Source organism: Vulpes vulpes, chromosome 13 (assembly GCF_048418805.1).
Source record: "Vulpes vulpes isolate BD-2025 chromosome 13, VulVul3, whole genome shotgun sequence".
Lineage (NCBI taxonomy): Eukaryota > Metazoa > Chordata > Mammalia > Carnivora > Canidae > Vulpes > Vulpes vulpes.
Window position 1 is genome coordinate 132,013,555 of NC_132792.1, and position 22,486 is coordinate 132,036,040.

Here is a 22,486-nt window from a genome sequence, read left to right on the forward strand (position 1 = left end):
CCTCTTCTCTCCATTAGTAGCTGCTGGACATTGTTGGTCTGTCTGGAATTGAGCAGATAATACAAACCCCATTATATAGATGATGTTCAGAAAGCTTAATTCTTCCAAAAAATCCTTATGTACTAATTATGGGCCAAAGATTGCAACTAGAAGTCAACCCTGGATTTGGTGACCTCAAGATTCCTCTCAATCAATAGTCTATTCTTTTCTGTGGCTACTCTTAAAGATGTTCAGATTTTTCCTAATATTTATGAATCCATCTAAGGTCTTTGGAAGAATATATAAACCCATGAAAGAGACTGTTGTGTTTCTTTTGATATCTGCTAAAACTATTCCAGCATCCTTGGGGCTGAGATTCTTCCTTTTCAGATCTACTTTTAATTATATATTGATCACATATTATGAAACCTTTGGAAGAGGTCTTGGAGCTCATTTTGTCCAATTGCAGTTCTCTTTGTAACATCCACACTTAGATTTAACGCTTCCTATGATGAGAATTTCTCCATTGCCTGTGTCATTTTAGGAAACTCTTCCTGGTATTTATTTAAAATCCTTCTTCCCACAACCTTTCCCTATAAGTCATAACTCTTTCTTATTGAACCAGGAAAAAAAGGTCCAGACAGTTTTGAAATGACTATGTGGTATAACCATAAGCCAGGATAATACTAGTTTATGAGTTTCCAATCTGGTTTAGTATGTGTATCAGACTTTTCATTGTTTAATGAAATTTACTATAATAGTTGCTTTAGAATACGTTGTGAATAGTTGGGTGGGCCTCCCCTTTGTTTTTCCAGCTCTACCATGGTCTCATGTAATAATGGGTAAGATGTGCTTGCAGTGTACAGAGTTCTTATTTTCATATATGGCTAAATCTGAAAGATGAGAAGTGATAACTCATCTCTTTTCCTGATCCTTAAGACCTCCTTATCAGAAACAGCTTGCTAGTAAAGTGAAGTGTGCTTAGACGTGAGTTGTTAGGTCTGTCTCCTTCCAGCCCCAGATGATTCTGGGAATATTCAACACTTGACTGTTGCTGGCCACTTTGTGTAGAACTCAGTTGTATTGTGCTTGGTTGCCGCAAAATACATGAAGCCACCAGGTCACAGTCAGCAGGATGACTGTGCATGAGAGATGTGGTCATTTATAGTGGAATAAGTGAAGGGAATAAAGGCAGAACAGTCCCGTCTGTGAAACATGAAGAAAGTAGTTTGAACAATTCAGGTATTGTTGTTTTATTCTTTATTGTACAGTGTAAAATCTACAACTATTTATTTTATTCTTTGAAAAAGCTTTTCTATTTTGCAATAAACACTTTTAGCAGCAGTAAGTTTTTGAAAAAGGAAATATGTGTGTAGTTGAAAAATTAGTGAATTTTGGTTGCTCAAGAAAGCTAATGATGAACTTGCATAAAATGTGTCTCAACATTTACCATCCATCATGGGGTCAGAGTAGTATAACTGACTACGTGAAAACCAGAGGGCACAAATCTGCTGGAGAGCCATCAGCAGTTACTTCAAGAGTCCATAAGTAGTTTATAAAGACTATGTTCTATTTACAACCACAGAAATACTCTTCATATCCTTCTATGTGATACAGCTTTTCATTTAGGTCATATGGCTATTCTATGTCACTTTCACTCATGTTTTATTCCAAACTTTTTGTGCATGAATTCAAAATAAAGCAACAGCTGTTCATGTGTGACTTCATGAACAGCAGAGGAAACTCACAGTTAAATACTGAGTTTTGTGCCAGTGTCATCAGATTCTACAAATAAAAAATGAGCTCGTCCCAATTATGTTTCTTTTTTCCTCAGTTCAGTGTAATCAAAGCCAACCTTTTAGACATTCATTCTTTTGACAGTGTAGCATTTGACATTATTGTGAATGTAATAAAATTAGTTAAAATGTTTGACATTGAAGATAAAATTATATTTTGACAACGATTATACAGGACAAATTCCGGTATACCACAGTGTTCCATATAAAGAAGGAAGAAGCTCATGAAGCAGAGAATTGGATATGATGCACAAATTATTATAATTATGTTCAAGTAAGTTGTGATATCCTACTCAATTATATAGAAACTGTAGTGGTAAAACTATATAACTGTATTTTTAAATACACAGAGTAATTGAATTGCATAATTTTGCAACAAAGCAGATTTTAAATTTTAAGGATGTACTTTGGCATGGCAATATGCATTTTCTTTCTTTGCTATTTGAAATCAGCCTTAAAAGATGAATTTTTGGAACTACCAAACTAACCCAAACAACAAACAATCCAGTCAAGAAATGGGTAGAAGATGGGATCCCTGGGTGGCTCAGCAGTTTAGCCCTGCCTTTGGCCCAGGGCCTGGTCCAGAGGTCCCAGGGTCGAGTCTGGTGTCGGGCTCCCAGCGTGGAGCCTGCTTCTCCCTCTGCCTGTGTCTTTGCCTCTCTCTCTCTCTCTGTCCATCATGAATAAATAAATAAAATCTTTTTTTAAAAAAAGAAAAGAAATGGGCAAAAGACATGAACAGACATTTCTCCAAAGAAGTCCTACACATGGCCACCAGCACATGAACAAATGTTCCACATAACTTGTCATCAGGGAAATACAAATAAAAACCACAATAAGATAATGAGGTACCACTTTAAAGTGGTGAGAATGGCTAAAATTAACAAGACAGGAAACAACAAATGTTGGTGAAGATGTGGAGAAAGTGGACCCTCTTGCACTATTGGTGGGAATGCAAGCTGGTGGCAGCCACTCTGGAAAACAGTGTGGAAGTTCCTCAAGAATTTAAAAATAGATCCGGCAATTGCACTACTGGATATTTACCCCAAAGATACAGATGTAGTGAAATCATGGGACACCTGCATCCTAATCTTCAGAACAGCAATATCCACCCTTTGAGAAATGAATGGATGAAAAAGATGTGATATATAATGGAATATTACTCAGCATTCAGAAAGGATAAATATCTACCATTAACATCAATGTGGATGAAACTGGAAGGTATTATGTTGAGTGAAATAACTCAATCAGAGAAAGACAATTATCATATGGTTTTACTCATATATGGAATATAAGAAATAGTGAAAAAAGACCTTTAGGGAAATGGTGGAACCAAGTGGGGAAAAATTAGAGAGGAAGATAAACTATGAGATACTCCTCACTCTGGGAAACAAAAAAGGGTTGCAGAAGGGGAAGTAGGTGGGAAGATGGGTAACTGAGTGCAGGCATTAAGGAGGGCACTTGATATGATGACCTTGGGTGTTATACTATATGTTGGCAAATTGAATTTAAATTAAAAGATAAATTAAATAAAAAATGAACTTTTGAAGAACTACTTTGTAAAGTAACCCAAATGTCCTGCAATAAAAAAAAAAAAAACTATAAAAGATTTCTGTAAAATAGGATCGAATTTTTGTCAAAATCAGTTGGAAACCTTTAAGTCAAGTATTTGATTAATGGAACAGAGAAGTACTTTAGCATTTGAAGCTTTGTATATACTGTCTTTACTGAGGTACTTTGAATTTTTATGTTGCATATATTGAAAACAAACTTGCAAAGAGAAAGACATTGATATGTATCCCTACAAAAGCAAACCAGAAACTGATAGAATTCAATGGTGAGACTTGAGGTAATTTACATAACTTTTAGATTTGCAGGCACTAATAATATTAATGGCAATCAGTAAGGATTAGCTTTGTGCCAGCTGCTGAGCAAAGTGTCATATGCTTTGTTTTTAATATTCCCAAATATGAAGTAACAGTAATAGTAAAAATAAATAGTAATAATACTATTATTATTCTGGGTTTTTTTTATTGGAGTTCAATTTGCCAACGTATAGCATAACTAACAACCAGTGCTCATCCCCCCGAATGCACCCCTCCATGCCCGTCACCAGTCACCTCAACCCCCTGCCCACCTCCCTTCCACTATCCCATGTTCATTTCCCGGAGTTAGGAATCTCTCATGTTCTGTCACCCTCACTGATATTTTCACTCATTTTCTCTCCTTTCCCTTTATTTCCCTTCACTACTTTATATACATCCCAAATGAATGAGACCATATAATGTTTGTCCTTCTCCAACTGACTTATTTCACTCAGCATGATACCCTCCAGTTCCATCCACATTGAAGCAAATGGTGGGTATTTGTCGTTTATAATGGCTGAGTAATATTCCATTGTATACATAGTCCACGGCTTCTTTATCCATTCAGCCTTCAATGGACACTGAGGCTCCTTTCACAGTTTGGCTATTGTGGACATTGCTGCTATAAACATTGGGGTACAGGTGTCTCGGTTTTTCACTGCATCTGTATCTTTGGGGTAAATCCCCAGCAGTGCAATTGCTGAGTCATAGGGCAGTTCTATTTTTAACTCCTTGAGGAACCTCCACAGTTTTCCAGAGTGGCTGCACCAGTTCACATTCCCACCAACAGTGCAAGAGGGTTCCCCTTTCTCCACATCCTCTCCAACATTTGTTGTTTCCTGTCTTGTTCATTTTCACCATTTTCACTGGTGTGAGGTGGTATCTCATTGTGGTTTTGATTTGTATTTCCCTGATGGCAAGTGATGCAGAGCATTTTCTCATGTGCATGTTGGCCATGTCTATGTCTTTTCCCATTTCATGATTGGATTGTTTGTTTCTTTGCTGTTGAGTGTAATAAGTTCTTTATAGATCTTGGATACTAGCCCTTTATCTAATATGTCATTTGCAAATATCTTCTCCCATTCTGTAGGTTGTCTTTTAGTTTTGTTGACTGTTTCTTTTGCTGTGCGGAAGCTTTTTATCTTGATTAAGTCCCAATAGTTCATTTTTGCTTTTGTTTCTCTTGCCTTCCTGGATGTATCTTGCAAGAAGTTGCTGTGGCCAAGTTCAAAAAGGGTGTTCCCTGTGTTCTCCTCTAGGATTTTGATGAAATCTTGTCTCACATTGAGGACTTTCATCCATTTTGAGTTTATCTTTGTGTATGGTGTGAGAGAATGGTCTAGTTTCATTCTGCTGCACATGGCTGTCCAATTTTCCCAGCACCATTTATTGAAGAGACTGTCTTTTTTCCAGTGGACAGTCTTTCCTGCTTTGTCAAATATTAGTTGACCATAAAGTTGAGGGTCCACTTCTGGATTCTCTATTCTTTTCTAGACCTATTGACCTATTGATCTATGTGTCTGTTTTTGTGCCAGTACCACACTGTCTCAATGACCACAGCTTTGTAGTACAACCTGAAATCTGGCATTGTGATGCCCCCAGCTATGGTTTTCTTTTTTAATATTCCCCTGGCTATTTGGGGTCTTTTCTGATTCTACACAGATCTTAAGATGATTTGCTCCAACTCTCTGAAGAAAGTCCATGGTATTTTGATAGGGATTGCATTAAATGTGTAAATTGCCTTGGGTAACATTGACATTTTCACAATATTAATTCTTCCAATCCATGAGCATGGAATATTTTTCCATCTCTTTGTGTCTTCCTCACTTTCTTTCAGAAGTGTTCTGTAGTTTTTAGGGTATAGATCCTTTACCTCTTTGGTTAGGTTTATTCCTAGGTATCTTATGCTTTTGGGTGCAATTGTAAAAGGGATTGACTCCTTAGTTTCTCTTTCTTCAGTCTCTTTGTTAGTGTATAGAAATGCCATTGATTTCCGGGCATTGATTTTATATACTGACGCTCTGCCGAATTGCTGTATGAGTTCTAGCAATCTTGGGGTGGAGACTTTTGGGTTTTCTATGTACAGTATCATGTCATCTGTAAAGAAGGAGAGTTTGACTTCTTTGCCAATTTGAATGCCTTTTATTTCGTTTTGTTGCCTTATTGCTGAGACTGGGACTTCTAGTACTATGTTGAGTAGCAACAGTGAGAGTGGACATCCTTGTCGTGTTCCTGATCTTAGGGGAAAGGCTCCCAGTGCTTCCCCATTGAGAATGATATTTGCTGTGGGCTTTTTGTAGATGGCTTTTAAGATGCTAAGGAATGTTCCCTCTATCCCTACACTCTGAAGAGTTTTGATCAGGAATGGATGCTGTATTTTGTCAAATGCTTTTTCTGCATCTATTCAGAGGATCATATGGTTCTTGTTTTTCTCTTGTTGATATTATCTATCACATTGATTGTTTTATGAGTGTTGAACCAGCCTTGCATCCCGAGGATAAATCCCACTTGGTCATGGTGAATAATCTTCTTAATGTACTTTTGGTTTTGTTTATTTTTGTCTTTGTTTTTAGATTAAGGATCTGAAGTGAAAAGAAGAGAGAGAGGTGAATTTATCTAAGATCATGTAGCAGGAGGCAGAGCCAAGGAGCTAATGCAGCTTCCCTCAGACTCCAGATCTCTGCTTGTAATGATTATAGTCCAGTGTAGCATGGCCAGCTCATTATTGCTCAACCCTTTAAAACCTATGTTTCACCACTGAAACTGTTACCAAACCTAGTTCGCATTGTTTATACTATCAAAAAAGTACCCAAATATCCCCCAGTGTTATTTTCCACATCCAAAAATATATGGTTACATTAACGTTTTTATTTATTTATTTTTAATCCAATGTACTACTATCCCCCTCCTGGTTAAAATTACAATTCACTCCTGGAATGACAATAGCATATTTAACTCTTTCAGTTTACAGATGAGGAATCTTAATGCTTAATGATATCCTCAAAGCTACAATGTGAGCTGAGGACAGAACTGGGTCCAGAAGCCACAAGGCTTAGTTCTCTACCCTAGTGCATCTTCCTACCTTAGAGGGAGCTTTCAGGCTCCACAGGAATGTTAGCAGGAGTCTGAAACTTCACTCACAGCCACAGATAACTCAACAATGCTTCTGCATACGTAGAAAGGTCCTATGGCCTCTGGGTTGTTTCGCCCAGAAAACTGTAGGGCTGCTCTAATAAGAAAGAAACACTCTTAGGAAAACATGGACTTAGGGATAATAGGCATATTGATGTTGCTTATATTTTCATTAAAGTTTATCATTTCTGAGAGAACATTGCCATTTGCAGTAAGCAAGGAGTATAGGTCTGAAACTCCTGTCTTCCTAACTCGCTTTCAGAGAAATGAAGAATAGGACCAATGTGGCTCCCAGACACCCATGCTAACAAGGGTCCCCTCAAAGGCCCTTTCCCTGGGTATTCAGATGATATCATCAGCCTAAAGTGTCTCCAAGTGGAACTGGCTGCTCCCAGAAATCTGTCAGCTGAATGTTTGGAAGAAACTGAGAAATCCTTGGAAAACATGAAGGGATCAAAAGTACTTATTAAAGTATTTTTAAAAGAGCTCTGGGTTTAATAAGAAGCAAATGAGATCAGATAGAGAGGAATCTGGAGACTGGTTCTGGTGTGGAAAACTCGTGGCGAAGACCAGAAGAAAGGAACATACCAATGGGAACAGAGCTTATTTGGAAGCAAAGTGTTAGTGTGCAATTGAATTGCTCTGTCCTTGAACCTGGAGGAGTATGCAGAAGTAAGCAATTACTTAAACAGACACATCTTTCCTGAGAGATCTGATCCAAGAAAAATAATGAATTACAACACAAATTTTAAGGAAAAAAAGAGGAAACACTCAGACTTTCTCTTACCGAGAGCCTTTTTGTGTTTCCAGAAGACTTGCAATCTAGAGTCCTGACTTGACTTATGAATTAGTTGTTGGCACTCCAACAGTTTCATTACAAGAATGCTCTAGGGAAATTATGGATTTTCTTCTCTCACCAATCAACCAACCAACCAACCAACCAACCAACCAACCAACCAACCAGACAAAACTATCCTCTATACACTTTGTCTTAGAGTATATTGTAATTTAAATAAATGTTAAATAGAACAGTTGCCCATGGAAAGAGGATCCATTCACTTAAACTCCTAATCTTTGAATAGACCAGAAATATCCAATATTCAGTATTATACAAACATTGAGGCATCCAAACTAGCATAGATTTCTTCCACAGAAAACTGGAACCCTGTGAGTCTTATATCTCCGTAATCACCATGAAATTTGAAAAAAGGCCAAACTATAGGGGGATATTTATCTCAAAAGGGTCAACCAAACTGATGGTAGCAGTCATCCCTTTTCAATTTCATGTGTATAATTAATGAAATATGGTAAATTATAACACTAAAAATGAAAAATACATAGAAACACATAATAGCTGGTGTCCTCAGGATATGATGAGAGATACTTCATACACAGCATGTAAGATCTTAAGTTGGCATAATTATTTCTGTAAAAGTGCCAATATTTGCAACAACTTTAATTTAAAAAGTTCATTCACTTTGACACAGCCATTTCACTTTAGAAATGTATTCTAAGGAAGCCACATACACACAAAGTCAAAGTTTTACCTACAGAGTTGTTCACAGTAGGTTTGCTTAAAAAAGAAAAAAAAAAGAAGTACAAAACTCAACAAAAGGAGATTGAGTGAGTAAATTATGGTGTACTTATTTGACTACCATTTTCTGTGGCCATTAAATAACAGAATTTATGTATGTCACTAAACGTTAATAAATAAATACATACATACTTATATTTATATGACTAAAATGTAAGCTGGAAGGTAAAATTATCTTATCCAAAATTGGTAAAAAATACTGAGCATATTCATGCCTATATTGAAACTTAAATGAAATATATTTAGGTATTTATGGCAGTTATTTCTGGATGGTAGAATTAAAAGGGTTTTTAAATTGTTTACCTTTATACTTCTATTTTCTAAATATTTGTGTTTATAGTTGATATGTCTGATGCAGTATCCAATCTTCCCTTAAAGAACAAACATCTTCTCTTTGGGCACAGGTGGTGATTGGTCCAGGGATAGTTACCTGACCCAACCTTATCTTATCCTTAGGTTGGCTGGTGAAACTTAAGATGACTCCACATTTCAAGAGTGATGAGAGAAGGAAAAAGGAAGAGAGAAGGAGAAAGAAAGAGATTGGGAGAGATAGTTGGTCTCTAAAGCTGCCTCCATTCTCATTTTTAATGTTTCCTAATGCCAATCAAAGAAAATACACACCTTATAATCAACTTCCCTTTCTAAAGATGACTGACATGTTTCTTGCAGACAACTACAGCAACACAACAATACCAGAAAAGCTCATCTATTATAATTAAGAAAAAATGTTAAATTGTATTTTGAAATAAAGCTGTATCAGGATAATAAATTTTTATGCTTTGTCAATTATAAAAAGATAACTAGACACATTTTATATTCTTGACATTCTGTTGAACAAAGTGTACTTTTCTCAGAAAGGTTAAAATTGTTTGCTGTGTATACTTCTCTATTTTTATAATTCTGAGCAAATGATAACGTTGTTTTGCTTGAAGGTAGAATAAAATTTTCCTCCTACTGGTCTTCATCTTAGAGAAGTTCAGAGACCTCAGTATGAATCAAGTATGCTTTTCATGTCTAGGATATGCTTAGCACTGGGCCAGTCTCTAAGAAGCCATGAAGGTAGAAATTATGATTTCCACCTTCAGGAAGCTTAAAACAATGTTATGTTGGACTGCAACTAAGTAAGATCCTCCCTAAGAGAAATCTATCTTTATGAATGGCTCACTTCCTGAAGGCTGGCTGGATCACTCTAAGATATGTGAAGCTCTGAGAAAAAAATATTTTGGGAGATTCTGCCTATATAAATAACTTAAGTGACCCAAAATTAGTGTGTCAGTCCCTTTCTGGGAGCCTAATCTCATGTGTTTCTGACAAAGTAACTCCATACCAGCCAGTGGGAGTGACCAGCTTAGGTCAGCCTCTTGAGGCCCTGGGATGACCCCATAGGTGGCAGTCTCAGAGCTTCTCACAGCATCTGGTTGACCATACACATGGGATAGCAGATCACTTGAGATCCTGTGTGGGCGTCAAAAGCCTTGCCAGGGTGGCATTGTGGGCTTCACCTGTTCAAAGACACTAGAAAGAGCTGGAAAATGTTGGGGGAGACTCTTCAAAGCACAGGACTCCATAAGACACAGGGCTTGAGGCAGGAATCCTTGCCTGTAAGGACTGATGGTGGTTCTAAAAGCAGGCATTCTTTTTTTTTTTTTTTCCTAATGTCATTTGCCTGGACTTACTGTCACTTGGTGTCTAAAGCACTAAGCATAATAAGTCATGACTTTGGTAATGGAAAATTCCACCTCCCTATGTAGAGTCTGACATGCCGTCATTGAATTTCCAAACAGCTTACCATTAATGACAGAATTCTAAGCACATACATACTTATATTTACCTTCCAAGGCTCCAAACAGATTAAGGGAAAGAAATATGAGCTCCCACTCCTATATTCAAACCAGGTTACTTTAATATTTTTCTCTATTGCTTAATAATTTGCCTTGTGTGGATCAGGAAGCTGACAAGCTAGATGGCTTCCTTCTTCTAAACGAAGAGCTTCAACCAGATTAGGACTACTGAGTAGTAAAAGCCCAAGTAGTAAAGAGCACAGGTGGGACTTAGAGTTGTTTGGGGAGTTGGAGTTCCAGAGGACAAAAGTGGAATATGGGAAAGAGTGTGGAGTCTAGTGCATCTCTGTCCCAGACATAAAGAGGAGCCACCAACAGATGCTGAAAGTGCCCTCCTGAAATGCAAAGTGACATGGGGCAACTCAAGCAGTGTAGCTATAGAGCTCAGGAGATGAAATGGAGTATGCATTCTCCTTTGGTGAAGAGTAGAGGCGGCTTTTCATGGAGAGGATCCAGGAGCTGCAATTCTATCTCATGGATTAGCTGCTTTGGAGGTACCAGGACGTGGTACCCTCAGTACAGTGAACACTGGCAGAGACAACAGTTTCAAGGATACTTCAAGAAGTTTTGAGGCCGTCAGTTACTCCTAAATGGGTTCCAGAGCAGAACACAGCAGGTGCAGCATGGTTACTACAACTGACAGATGTCAGCCTTTAATTATCCATGAGTTAATATAATGTTTAATACAGGTTAAAAGTCTTCCTAAACTTCCCAGAAAAATATTTCTTAGAAAAATTAAAAGAACTTATTACGCCTCTTTAAACAGATCATTTGATCCTTTGGAGACTCATTTTCCTTATCACAGAGTGGTGTGAGGACTAAGCACACCTTATAAGTCTGCTATGTCTTTTGTGTCACATGGTCATTCTTTTCTGAGGGTGCACAATTATCACTGTGTTCTCTGGGCACATGTGAGAGTACCGTATCCTAGTGCTTCAAAAATGTGGGCTTCTTTGCTGGATCCTTCCCCTGGTTGCCAGTTAGAGTGGTGAGTAATGATGTGCAAATGCATGTTCTCCACCAAAAGTTGTGAGGCAGAAAACTCATTTCTTCAGTGCCCTTGAAAAGCTACAAGACACTAATGTATGTCTGTGTGCCAGCAGTTTAGAAATGAAAATTTCCACATTCCTTGTGCCTGGTCTCATTAATTCTCCCTACCCTGTTGGTGTTAAGGTTTTATAAATAAGCAAGACAGGATTGATTTGTTCCGTTTCAGCAAACTGTAAAAGAAAACAGTCAAGAAATCACTCCCATCATCATCCCCTCCACCCTCCTCCACCCCAGCCCCGGCACATTACTCTCTAAAACTGGGCAAAACCCTGTGTAGCCCTTCCCAATTAGGTGAAAGATGATTTCATTTCAGTAATCTGTAGGCAAGTTATTTCTGGTTTGTGCAAACATGCCAAAATAATGCAGTGGGCTTCATAAAGAGTCCAGTTTGATTTCTCTCCACAGGGAAACTCAAGATGGGCCATAGGGAAACTCAAGATGCAGGAAGACCTGATTACTAGTATTATGAGGATTTATGGCATTTAGTGGGACCTACATGGATGTAGTCTAGAGGAAAGGAAGGAATATTTAGGGAAGAATCAGAACACCTGCAGGATGGGCCTTAAACGTATCTGGTACTGGGGCTTACAAAACTTTTTAGCAAAATCCCAGAAATTTCAGGAAAGGGTTGCTTTCTGGATTGGGATAGGGAGAGGGGCAGGAATCTTCAGCCAGAGCAGATCTACTTTTGTAGGTTCCACTTTTTAGGTTTCCATATATGATCAGTTTCACACATCAATAAAATCTAAAACCTTTCTGTTGTTTGAGTTCTCTCTATGACTTCTCAGCTGATTCATCCTCTTGCTTAAACAGTTCCAGTGACCTGGCTCCCAAAGCAGCCATCTTTGGACAGATGTTCCCCAAATTCCCTTCTAGCTCTATTAATCCATACCAATGAATGAATGTAAACAGGAAATACAATAGTGTGAAGACAGAGGTTGAAGTTGTTTGCCTAACATGACTCATCAATCCTATGCACTCTTCTAGACTCTTCTGTCTATAGATAATGAAGGCAAAAACAATTTCAAATTTATTTTATTTTAATATATTCTTAAAACATGTGAAACTACACCCCCCTCTTTGACACAGGGTGTTGCTTTTTCTCTTCAGGAGGGAAAACATTCACATCAGGATTGATTTAATTTTTCCCCCTTTTAAATCATAAACAGTCCTAGTACAAGAAACAGTAGCTGTTATTGATTAAAAGTTCATTTGCTTTGCCTGGGCTGATGATTGATACTTGGAGGGGAGGAGGGGTGTTGGATTTTTGGCTGGGAGATTGGAAGTAGGGCAATTTTGTCACATTACCTGTTCTTTATAAGAGTGTTAGTGTTGGAGGAAATTTAGGTCTGGGGAAAGAGCTTTTTTTCTCTGTAAATTTTAGTGGATGTTGGTCCAACTTTTTGTTTTATTTTGTTTCTTTGCGATGCTGGGTTCATCAACTTTAAGTACCTGTAGTGCACATGAGCTTGTGAGAGCCCCTCTAAATGGGCTTTTAATGGTCTGTTGAATAAAGCAGCTACCAGTTCAGGAAATGCATTCATTTTATAGGTGTGTATTTTCAAAGCTTCTATTTGTGAGTGCCAGTTGAGAGGTGCCTTTGTATACATTCTTCACAGACTTGGTACAGCAATAAAGACTGCCTCTGGAAGCATTAAAAAACAAGGAATAAATTTCCTTGTCCCATTTATACTTCTTATGTCAAGAATAATAATTTTTGTGGTTAGAGAAAAAAGTATTTTTCCTTTAGGAAAGTTATTTGAGCCCATTAGAAAATTATAATTCCATAGGAGTATGGCAATCAAATTCATTGAATGCATTTGTTTGTGATATTTGTAATCAAGACATAGGGTTTTCAAGAAAGTGAGAAGTGATCAGCAGTTATAACAGAATTGTATTCAGTTTTCTAATTTATATGTATTATGAACATTGTCTCTCCTTTAGTTTTCAACCGAAGCAAACATACACCATACACTTGAGATTCTTGAACTTGTCAGTTGGTAGAACATCTGGAAGTAATAGTGATCTTTGCACAACACCATTTAATATTGACATATTAAATTTAAAATAACAGAATATATAATATGATACCAGGTTTTATTAGATAGCAATAAAGGCAACAAGTAGCTATAACTAAACTTTTTTTAAAGATGTGGTGGAAAAACTTAGAATTGAAAGATACCCCATTAAATTAATTTTTCTAAAAAACTGGAGAGACTGCTATTATTCATATTTAATGGCACAGCACCTTGGCTGAAACTGTGAAAAAAAAAGGGATTTCATGGAAATGTAGTTTAAGAGTCAGTATCATAAATAGACATGCATGGAAATTCTGAATGAGTTTCTAGAGAGCTTATGTATCATAAGTTGGACTTCTTCAAAGTTGATTTAAAATCCTCGGAATGGTCTAAGCCTGAAGCCAAAGGGAAAAAGCAAATAAAGAAATGCTGATAAATTTGACTACCATGAAATGTAGTCACTTTAGTTTGTTACATCAGGCACCATAAGAAAAGTTAAAAGGCAAAAAGGAGAAACCAGAAGAAAATATTTGCAACATATGTTATAATGTATTACTAAATTGAAAATAATATGAGTCTGTACAGTTCAGTAAGTGACCAACTAGTACTCAGAAGGGTAGAAAACAGTGGTCAAAAGAAAATGATAAGCGATTTACAAAATAAGATAATACATATAGCAATATGCGTAACAAAAATTACTCAGCATTATTGCTCATCAGAGGAATCCATATTAAATGATGAAATAACATTTATTTCCATCAATCTGTTGGTTTAGATAAATGCACACAGTCATACAGTGCTATGTACGTTAATCTAACTTTTAGAAAAATAATGCAGTGAAATCTATTAAAAGCCTTAAGATTTTTTATACTTTTAATCTAATCAACAATTCTGCTTCCAAACATGTGTTACCATCTCTCATTTGTTTCCCTTATGTAAAGGCTTTTGTATGGCATTTGTATCATTATTTAAAATTTAAAAAATGGAAATAGTCTCATTGTCTAATCCTAAAGGATGGGGCAAATAAGTGATGGGATAGCACACAATATCAAGGTCTTTAATCATAGTGTTATAAATGCTTCCTTACTGATATCAGTAGATATTCATAATTTTAATGAGAAAAAGCAAGTTTCAAAAATATGTTATGCTACAATTCTATTTCTGTTAAATTATATGTGCAAAGGAAGTAGCTAGACGTTCATACATCATGGTGTCTGTTGTTATATCTGGGTGAGTGGAATGGGATTATGTGTGTTTGTTTTGTTCTATTTGTTTTTTAGTCTAATATATTTTTTCTATAATGATTATGTTGTCAGATTGAGGGGAAAAATAAAATTTATTTTCTATCCTGTAGAAGCTATGTAAGGAGACCAAATGACATATCTAGCCTAAGACATGTCATTACCTTCAACAATCGTCTTTTCTCTCTAAAAATAATCTCTCTTACAGATTCTTCATCTTTAGAATGTTTTTCACCCATTTTATTCATGGGTCATTTCAGCTGGTGACGACTTTCATATCTCTCCCAGGGAACATATAGTTTGTTTCTATGCAATAAACTCTTCAAATCACCAGTAATGAAATCAAATCCCTCTAAATTAGGGTCTTTGGGAGGGAAAGGCCAAGTCAATGAATAGCTTTGTATGATTTGAAGGAATCCCTGAAGATATAAGTCAAACTCTTAGCTTTCATCTTATTACTAGCCTCTGGAATAAGAATGTTAACTCAGCCAACTTAATGCTTAGGAAAACAAAAAAAACAAAAACCAGAAAAAAAAAGAAATAAGAAAGATAGAAAGAAAAAGAAAGAAAGAAAGAAAGAGAAAAAAGAAAAAAGAAAAGAAAAGAAAAGAAAATGTTTAGGAAAACCAAAAAAGGAAATAAAGCAAAACTTTAGAAGTTTCAATGTCCATAACAAGGATTAGAGATACTCTACCTAGAAAACCCAAAAGACTCCACAAGATTGCTAGAACTCATACAGCAATTTGGCAGTGTGGCAGGATACAAAATCAATGCCCAGAAGTCAGTGGCATTTCTATACACTAACAGTGAGACTGAAGAAAGAGAAATTAAGGAGTTAATCCCATTTACAATTGCACCCAAAAGCATAAGATACCTAGGAATAAACCTAACCAAAGAGGTAAAGGATCTATACCCTAAAGACTATAGAACACTTCTGAAAGAAATTGAGGAAGACACAAAGAGATGAAAAAATATTCCATGCTCATGGATTAGAAGAATTAATATTGTGAAAATGTCAATGTCACCCAAGGCAATTTACACGTTTAATGAAATCCCTATCAAAATACCATGGACTTTCTTCAGAGAGTTAGAACAAATTATTTTAAGATTTGTGTGGAATCAGAAAAGACCCCGAATAGCCAGGGGAATTTTAAAAAAGAAAACCATAGCTGGGGGCATCACAATGCCAGATTTCAGGTTGTACTACAAAGCTGTGGTCATTGAGACAGTGTGGTACTGGCACAAAAACAGACACATAGATCAATAGGTCAATAGGTCTAGAACAGAATAGAGAATCCAGAAGTGGACCCTCAACTCTATGGTCAACTAATATTTGACAAAGCAGGAAAGACTGTCCACTGGAAAAAAGACAGTCTCTTCAATAAATGGTGCTGGGAAAATTGGACATCCACATGCAGAAGAATGAAACTAGACCACTCTCTTTCACCATACACAAAGATAAACTCAAAATGGATGAAAGATCTAAATGTGAGACAAGATTCCATCAAAATCCTAGAGCAGAACACAGGCAACACCCTTTTTGAACTCGGCCACAGTAACTTCTTGCAAGATACATCCACGAAGGCAAAAGAAACAAAAGCAAAAATGAACTATTGGGACTTCATCAAGATAAGAAGCTTTTGCACAGCAAAAGAAACAGTCAACAAAACTAAAAGACAACCTACAGAATGGGAGAAGATATTTGCAAATGACGTATCAGATAAAGGGCTAGTTTCCAAGATCTATAAAGAACTTATTACACTCAACAGCAAAGAAACAAACAATCCAATCATGAAATGGGCAAAAGACATGAACAGAAATCTCACAGAGGAAGACATAGACATGGCCAAGAAGCACATGAGAAAATGCTCTGCATCACTTTCCATCAAGGAAATACAAATCAAAACCGCAATGAGATACCACCTCACACCAGTGAGAATGGGGAAAATTAACAAGGCAGGAAACTACAAATATTGGAGAGGATGCGGAGAAAAGGGAACCCTCTTACACTGTTGGTGGGAATGTGAACTGGTGCAGCCACTCTGGAAAACTGTGTGGAGGTTCCTCAAAGAGTTAAAAATAGACCTGCCCTATGACCCAGCAATTGCACTGCTGGGGATTTACCCCAAAGATACAGATGCAGTGAAAACCGAGACACCTGTACCCCAATGTTTATAGCAGCAATGTCCACAATAGCCAAACTGTGAAAGGAGCCTCAGTGTCCATTGAAGGCTGAATGGATGAAGAAGCCGTGGACTATGTATACAATGGAATATTACTCAGCCATTATAAATGACAAATACCCACCATTTGCTTCAATGTGGATGGAACTGGAGGGTATTATGATGAGTGAAATAAGTCAATTGGAGAAGGACAAACATTATATGGTCTCATTTATTTGGGGAATATAAATAATAGTGAAAGGGAATAGAGGGGAAGGGAGAAGAAATGGGTAGGAAATATCAGAAAGGGAGACAGAACATGGAAGACTCCTAACTCTGGGAAACGAACTAGGGGTGGTGGAAGGGGAGGAGAGCGGGGGGTAGGGGTGATTGGGTGATGGGCACTGAGGGGGGCACTTGACGGGATGAGCACTGGGTGTTATTCTGTATGTTGGCAAATTGAACACCAATAAAAAATAAATTTATTATTTAAAAAAATCCTCATTTGGTCCCATTTTTTGAGTATATATCCAAAAGGATTAGTGTCACCTAAATATGTTTAAAATGAACATAGGAACATACTTAGAAGGAAAAAAAGGAGAAATAACGTACAGATTTTGGAATTGGTGAGACCTCAGGGCTTCACAGCTCATCCCTGCATCTTGCAAACTGTGAGAATATAAAGAATCCACTTAATCCTTCTGAGGGGAGATAATACCAAAGTAGGGTTAAATGCATTGTGCATGAGACTATTAATACATATCAGTTTCCTTCATTTCCAGGAGGAGAATAAAAGGGCAGAGGTGGAGCAAGCAGGAAGTCTCCCTTACCTCCAACTCTCTTGTTCAGAATTTGGGACACAGCCTGAAGCAGTCTGGTGGGGAAAATATATAAGTGTCTGGAGGGAGTGAGGTTGGTAAACGATTTAATTTGAACATCCATCTGAGAATCAGAACAGCAAAAACAAAAAATGCATGGTTGTAAAGAGCAGGAACAATTGAGATGCTATTGAGTCCAAGGAACTCTGAGAATCAGCCGGGTTTCTCCCTGCCCTGTATGATCCTGGACCATACTGAGGGGTCTCAGGTATGCTGCTTAATGCCCACCTGGTTTTGCTGTTTGCCAAACGAGGAAACAATCCCCCTACCCCGCGCCGAGAATAATGCTATGAAAACACAATATGTGATCTTTCAAAACTCTTTGAGCTTTAGAGAAGGTAACGCTTAGACCCAAAGCATTGTCATTGACATGTGCGGTGTGGTTGAAGGTGTGAGTTTCATCTTGGAACTCTGACGCTGGAGAAAATTCCATCTTACTTCCAGTCTTAAGTAGGAAACGATTTAGAGGAGATTTGAAATTTTAGGAGCTCTTGAAGCCTGGTAAATGTGGAACAAGTTTGATTAAAAAAACAAAACAATTTATGAAGTGCATGGTCGGGGTTAGGGCTGGTGGTGGGGAAGATGAGAATGGACGTGTGGTATGTACGTTGTACTGATTGTGGTTTGAGAGGGTTGGTGTGAATTAGGAATATCATGAATGTGAAATACATCTACCACAAGGTCTGCTATTGTGGGTTTGAGTTTGGAATCCTGAAGTGTTTCTTTAGGATCAAAGCTTTGGCAGAGTGAGGTGGGCACGGGGACAGTTTCCAGTCTGGCCAGAAGCAAAATCTCCACATTTTCCTCAGGAGACATGTAGTCTGAGAAAATGCTTTTGGTTGCTCTGAGTGTATGTGTTCACATTTATTTTGGAGTACTTATTGAAATTTCTTAAGTAAAAATGCCTGTAGCCTGTATTCTGAAACAGGACAATCATGACAGGCTGTTAATTCTGTCTTTCTGTCTCTGTCTCTCTCTCTCTCTCACACACACACCACACACACATACACACACACACCAGTATTTACGCTTTACACACCACATACACATACACATACACATACACATACACATACACATACACATACACATCAGTATTTACTCTGACATCACCTTTACTACTGTCACTACTTTTGGGTGCACATAGTGAATTGTAAAGAGTCCTCTGAGGGCCATTTAAATCTCTCTGCCTGACCTCTCTGGAGGAAAGAAAGAGAAATGCCCCAGTGAATCTCAACACATTTCTTTTACTGTAAATTGGTTAGTTTCCTTTAAGGTCAAAATGGCAAGTGAAGTATAAAACATGCTCCCAGTATTTGGAGAAGGAGAAGGGGACCTGGACAGATGTAGGCCACTTGATGCTTTGTGTCTTACTGTGTCTCAGGGCAAAGATAGCACTGCCACTCGACTGTGTCACGTGAAGAACGCCCAATTGGGAAGGACAGCCCTGAGCATTTGGACCAGATGTGCATAACATCTTGCACCTTCCCAGGAAATTAATTTTGGGATAAAGGCAAAGCAGATGACTGGCAAACACTCCTGTGATGGAAATTGGAAATGTCAGGGAACAAAAGACATAGAAAATAAGAGTTCCCTTTGGTACAGCTCTTTCAGCTGCATCTGAGAAGAGTAAGGCAGTGTCCCCTTCCCTGTCACAAGCCCACCATTCAGCTCAATGGAATGAAATCCAAGAGGGAATTTGGCTTCACTTCCTCTACCTCTGGAGTTGACAGTGGAGACGGATTGCTCCCCATTCCCGGTCTCCCAGCCTTCCTCTTCTCCCTCCAAATGGAAGACTTTAAGCGGAGCAAAGTCTCCTCCCCTACTAAGTGGCATAGAACCAAATTCTTAGAGTAAGGGATTAGATGTTACTCGTATCTGTAGCCTACCTCCTAGCCATAAGTACTTGATAAACATTGGTTTATTGTGTGTATGGGAGTCATTAAGGTTTTTGGAGCACCTCCCCTAGTCAGAGTGCCAGGCATAGGGCCATATATTTTTTATGGGCTATCTCACTCACCTCTTCTACCAGCTCTACAAGATAGGTCATCAGAACTCCTCAGAAAATGGAGGCACATGAAGAAAAATGTCATATTTGAGCTGTTAGGGGTTGATATTTGAAATGAGAACAGTCCATTCCAAAGAATGAATTCCTTCCATACCATGATGATGGGAACTGTCACCAATTACATCCTCTCACACAATAATTAGGCAGTGCCATGCTTACAAGATATGAAGCTGGACAACATCCGTTATTGTATCATTATAGGGGAGGGTCCCCAAAACTCAAATTATTTCCACCTGTTGGCTGATAGACCAATTCATTGAGTTCATTTCTGAAGGAATCCCTTGGACTCAGAATCAGAGTGGAGTAATGCAAAAGATTACTGAAAATGAGTCTTTGGTTGTACTCCCAGCATTTCCTTAGTGGGTATGATACTATGTGAATTAGGTTGCCTTTCTGAGTTTCAGTTTGTTCAACTGTCAAACAGGAATATGTAACATCACCTGTGTTTTCACCACAGGAAATGCTTTTAACTCAAGGATTAAATTAGATGAACTTCCTGAAAGAATTTGAAATCTGCTAGATGGTTAAGGCCAGAGACAGTTTTTCATCTTTGTAAACCTGAAAACATCTGGGAAAATGCTCAGTATATTGGTGAAATGGGTGAACTAGCATAACTTCGTATTCAAATACAAGATTTCCATTTTTCTGATTCAACTTGGGCAATTGTTGCCACAATCAGTGGTCTTTTCCCTTCCAGTGGCCTGGGGAGGTGAAAATAACTTAGACAGCATTGCTTGTGTTGTATACCTAAGGAGAGGGTTTGAGATATGTGAGATTTGAGACATATTGAAGGTGCCTAGCAAAAACCCTAAAACTCGAGACTGACATGGAAGTAGCAGGACTGCCCACCTTCAAGGGCACAAATGTGCTTGAACAAACATATCAATGATGACCGATGTTGATCAATGATTCTCTGAATGTTACAGGAAGAATAGTTCTTGAGTGATACCAGAGAGGTGGGACATCTCCTCTCTCACTACCTCCCATCAACATTTCAAATGGCTGGATTTTAATTTTCCACCATCCTGACTGGAACGTATTAAATTAGATTTAGAGAAACAAATATATGTAGCACTTCTAGCCCTCGCATTATGAATTAAAGCTCATCCTTGTTAGAAAAGCAATATATAACTTGACCAAGGAATAAGCTATTTAGCACACATAAAATGTGTGTGCTTTACCACCACATGAAGAAGGTTCCTAATTAATAAATGTGGCTGTATGAAGCCTTTTGATAAGCTCTGGCAGAAAAAAACTCTCCTATATCACTCAGAAACTTCTTTAAATCTTGCTTATATTCATCTCATTGTTTACTATTTCCAAAGTGCTTTAAATGTATAAATTAACCTGAGCCACACAACAAACCCACAAGGTAGATGATAATATTACCATTTTGTAGATCATGAAAGATGAGTTACAAGACAATAATCCAATAATTAACCTTCTAAACTTAAGAATGGTTGAAAAACTGTGTTTACTCCCACAGACTGAGTTATTAATTCTGAATGCAAAGCTCATATGACATGTGTCTTGACATCAGAAAATAGATGACAGAGCCTCCTAATAGCTGTGTAATTTTAAGAGGCAGATCAAAAAGACAAGAGTATTGGATGGGGAATAGATGGCTTTCATCTTTACTTACTACAGTACACAGTGAGAAGAATGGATAATCCACTTGGGTGTTGAAAAAACCAAAGTTTTCTTGCATCTCTAGCACTTAACTACTCTCCTCTCTTGCTTAGGGGAAACACATAAACACATCACAATAATTGAACAAGCACGCTTGAGGCTGGGTCATCAAATTCTCTTAAAGAGATTATAGAGTGAGAAGGAAGAAGAAGAAGAAGAAGAAGAAGAAGAAGAAGAAGAAGAAGAAGAAGAAGAAGAAGAAGAAGAAGAAGAAGAAGAGGAAAGAAGAAGAAGAAGAAGAAAGGAAGGAGGGAAGGAAGGAAGGAAGGAAGGAAGGAAGGAAGGAAGGAAGGAAGGAAGGAAGGACGAGCTTTAGAACAAACAGAACCAACAACATTATTTTGATCTTGGTTCCCATTGTCGCATCACAGCTGACTCATCAAGTTGTATGCATATATTCACTCTGAAAGATGTGTGGAAGTGTGATTCTGGCAGTTGGTGATGCACAGCAGCTGAAGTCATGGATTCCACAGGCTTTGTGTGTATATTATCAAACTTTTGATTGAGGAGAATAAAATATTAACAGCTCTTCCTTCAAGCCTTGTCTACCCTAAAATATTTCCCAATAAAATTAAGTTACATGCATCAAGTCATGTCATGTGCAGTTTCTCCTGTCCATTATGCACACTCTTCTGCTTCCTTTGGTTGTTGCCACAGCATCAGAAACACACACCCAGATCCTAAGCTACTCTGCATTTTCCACCCCCTGTCACAGCTTCATTTCCATCAGCCCCAAGAGGGCCTATTTTGATTCCAACCACAGATTGACTGACTTCCCATCCTCCCATTTTCCTTCCAGGGATGCCTGTGGTTTGAGCCAAATACTATGCAGCTCTAACCACTTAAAACAGAGCCACTGATTAAGACACAGCTATAACAATTGGATGCAAAGCTCCTGTTCTGAGTGACCAATATCCTGTGCGCTGACAAACAGCCAGTCCAAACACGCTGGAGACTAAATGGAGCTTTGGTGGAAGAGTGGTTAATTGTGTGTTGGTTCCCATGGATGGAGTCCATGTTTCCATGTGTCATTTCCATATTATCCAAGAGGAATTATAGGAGAGGCCAGATGAAAGGCTTGGTATGAGTGATAAATAGGGATGAGAAAAATGGAGACTAGTTAAGTTAGATGCACTTCTGAGAAGATTACTTGTGAACATTAAAGCTGAGCAT